Source organism: Euprymna scolopes, chromosome 10 (assembly GCF_053919585.1).
Source record: "Euprymna scolopes isolate OS-2025 chromosome 10, ASM5391958v1, whole genome shotgun sequence".
Classification (NCBI taxonomy): Eukaryota; Metazoa; Mollusca; class Cephalopoda; order Sepiida; family Sepiolidae; genus Euprymna; species Euprymna scolopes.
This window is the reverse complement of record NC_136491.1, coordinates 46,324,837-46,328,198: the sequence shown is the minus strand read 5'-3', so window position 1 is coordinate 46,328,198 and position 3,362 is coordinate 46,324,837. Positions and strand designations below refer to the sequence as shown.

Sequence of the window (3,362 nt, the reverse complement as noted above, 5' to 3'; positions counted from 1 at the left end):
AGCGATTGCTTATTGTTTTGGGCATAAGAATTACAAAAAAAAAGAAAAGAAAAACTGATTCTAGTTTTATTTCATGCAGATTTCCAGTATTTAAAAACAAAATTGTTACAAAAAAAAAAATAAATAAAATAAAAAAAACTCGATTGTTGATTAAGTTCTATTTCGAAAAAAAAAAAAGAAGAAATTTTTACTTTTTTTACTTTATTGTTTTCTTTTGGTAATTATGCAGAGATGGAACATGAAATTTCATTTTTACGGTATTTTTTTGTTGATTAAATATTTATGCGAAACTAGTTTAGTTGAATTTTCCAAAGTAAAAGAAAAAAAACATTTTTTAGTTATTTCATTTCATTTTTTCGGTATGTTTTCTTTATTAAATTGTTACGTAAAACTTAGACTAGTCGAAAAAATAAACAACAACCAAAAGAAAAGGTAAATATGTGGTTTAATACCATATAGCCCCAACCAAAAACAATTGTTTTTTAAGGAGGTTTTGGGGTCGCTGACAACGAATCTGATATTCAAGCCCGTCGCAAAATTACTGTTTGCATGAATGCATGGTATTAACACCTAAACCCTGGTACAACGCTCGAGCGCATAAACGAATTAACATTAGGTCAACCTCCACACTTTTCTTTAAAGTGATGACAAGTACTTTTCCTGATATTAATGCGTTTATTATCCAGTGTTTTGCGTGTTGTTTTCACTGGTCGCCATGTGTTGTTTTTGCGTGCGCGAAAACAACACATGGCGACCAGTGTAAACAACACGCACGCATTAATATTAGGAAAAGTACTTGTTGACGAGCGACGACCAATGTAAATTTGTGTATGCTACTGCGCGCTCGTGCGTAGTCCAAGCGTTCAGGGGTTAATACCATGCAAACGGTAAATTTACAACGACAACAACAGCGACCCCAAAACCCCTAAGAAAACAACAACAAAAAACAAAAAAACAGAACAAAAGTAAACACTACTGTGTCTTTTTTTTTTAAACATATTCATAACAAGTACAGATTAGTTAAAAATTAATACACGCTTATTATTATTGACGCGATAATCTCGTTTCGCTTAAATGTGCGTTCCGTTCCATTTTCATTTTTTACATTCGTTATCGTTCACAGTCGCTCGCTATCTTATGGACATCTCAAGTCAACCTTGCCAAATATAAATAAATATTTCATAAAGATGTATTTTTATGAGTATTATAATATAATACTAAAAACGAACACAAAACAGTGAAAAAAAAACAAACAAAAAAAAACTGAAACAATAGCATTTTATTTGCTCACACCGAGTCGGCGAGTCAGTAGTCACCTAATCTTCCATTACGCTTTTTTTTACTTTTTCTATATGTTTTACATATGACTAAAAACCGTTTTAGAATACTTCGATAACTGATAGTCGCCCGAGGCGCCCGTACTTGGAAATGTCGATGGGACCGTCCGGGCATTTTTGTAGGCCAGAGTGTACTTTTGACTCGTATTTTATTATTATTTTAATATTTCTCTAATTTTGAAAATAAAAAAAAGCAAAAAAACATTTTTTTACAAAAATGTTTAACGCAAAAACAAAACAAACAGCATGCGAATGGTTGAAAACTCGATTCTTTTTTTGTTTTTGAATCCTCCAAAATCTAGTGTAAATAACTAAATATAATTCTGATTTTATTTTATGCAGATCTGTTATTGTATTTTACAAATTCTTAGGAAAAGATCACTTGTCCGAACATTATTGTATTTTCTTTAACGAAGATAATATATATATATATATATATATATATATATATATATATATATATATATATATATATATATATATATATATTTAAATAGCACACGATAATTTCCACTGGCAAAAACCGGAAGTGGCTTTAAAGAAGTTGCTTCATAATCATCAGGAGCAGCAGCAATTAGACGGACATAAAGTAGACGTACATTTTTAGTAAGACCGTTTGTTTCGTATAAAGAATTTCTATTCAACTCGGTAAGCAGCTTTATTTATTCATTTTTATGTGTTTAGGAATTGATTTTTTTACCCATAAAATATTCGTATTCTTAAAAAAATTATTTTTCTAAAACAAATAATGAAGCAGAGAACCCAACAAACGACTACAATACAAGAAATAAATGTTACCATAGCCAATAAAAGTTAATTTTATACTTACATGGTTCATTGGTTCATTTGTTTTGGTTGTCAAGAAGTTTTTAATGCTCTTTATTTAAATCAGTTTTTCCGATCGGATTTGAAAAAAAAAAAAAAAAAAAAAAAAAAAAAGAAGAAGAATCTTCTTTGCTTCGTTTTGATTTCTTTTTTTTACTAAAGTACCGAGCGTAGTTTAAACACTCCCCATGTTAATAACGGCTTCTGGAATAAATATCCCCAACCTCCCATGTAAAGAACTGCTTTAGGAATAAACCTCTCCCAACCTCGAAAGCCGTTCTTAACATGGGGAGGTTAGGGTGCTTATAGTACGCTGGGTACTCGTAAAAAATACAAAAAAAATTCTGAACGAAGCAAAGAAGATGACGTCTTTTTTTTCTGTTTTCAAATCCGCTCGGAAAAACTGAATTTTTTAGATTAAATAACGAGCAATAAAAACTACTTGAAAACCAAATCAAATGAACCAGGTAGGTATAAAATTAACTTTTATTGGCTACGATAACATATATTTCTTGTATATATTTGTATATATTTTTCGTATAGTTGGCTTCTCTGCCAAATTACCGAATTATATTTTTGTATTTTATAATTGAACTAAAATGTGTGTGGTTTATATAAGTCAATAATTTGATCGATTTTATCCATTTTTGTCAACAGTTTTAACCGAAACAAACATTACATTGTCAACAGGGTCTCAAAATCTCTGGTCGTTAGAGTCTGCCAAACGATTGAGAAAAATGGACCGCATGTTTCCGTAACGTCAGATTTGTGTTAAGTTTACGAACTATGGAAAAGCAGAAGCGACATAATCATTTTTTTAAACCTTTGTTTATCTTCTTCAAACTGCAATTAATAATTAATCTTTGTTATAATTTTATTAGGTTTTAAGATTTACACAGTTTAACGATTAATAATATTATCAACATTTGTATATTAAATATGAAATACGGTTTTACTGAATGTTCATTTGGTAACCTAGGGGCTTCCATATTTTGTTCGGTAAAAGGAGACAAATAAAATATGAGGGGGGAGCATACAAAATGCATAATATTTGTGCAATATTTTCAAATCGGTTTTAATCTGGCGATAAAATAGCTGGCAAGAGTCATGTTTATATTAAAACTTAATATTTTAAAAAAAATTAAGCACAATTAATTAAAAATCTATGTTGTAATGGAACATTTTGAAATAATGGAATTT

The 3,362-nt window shown here is 29.7% G+C and overlaps 1 protein-coding gene across 2 annotated transcripts in view; it reads left to right on the top strand.

Moving 5' to 3' along the window:
- The first annotated feature begins 1,843 nt into the window (after positions 1 to 1,843).
- LOC145285979 (uncharacterized) overlaps positions 1,844 to 3,362 on the top strand; it is a 15,857-nt gene continuing 14,338 nt past the window's right edge. Inside the window, exon 1 of one of the 2 annotated variants that reach the window (XM_080134567.1) lies at positions 1,844 to 1,985. The gene's annotated coding sequence lies outside the window, so the exon portion shown is untranslated. Of the gene's footprint in view, positions 1,986 to 2,286; positions 2,630 to 3,362 lie in introns of those variants that run through there. The other variant, XM_080134568.1, reaches the window with a different exon arrangement.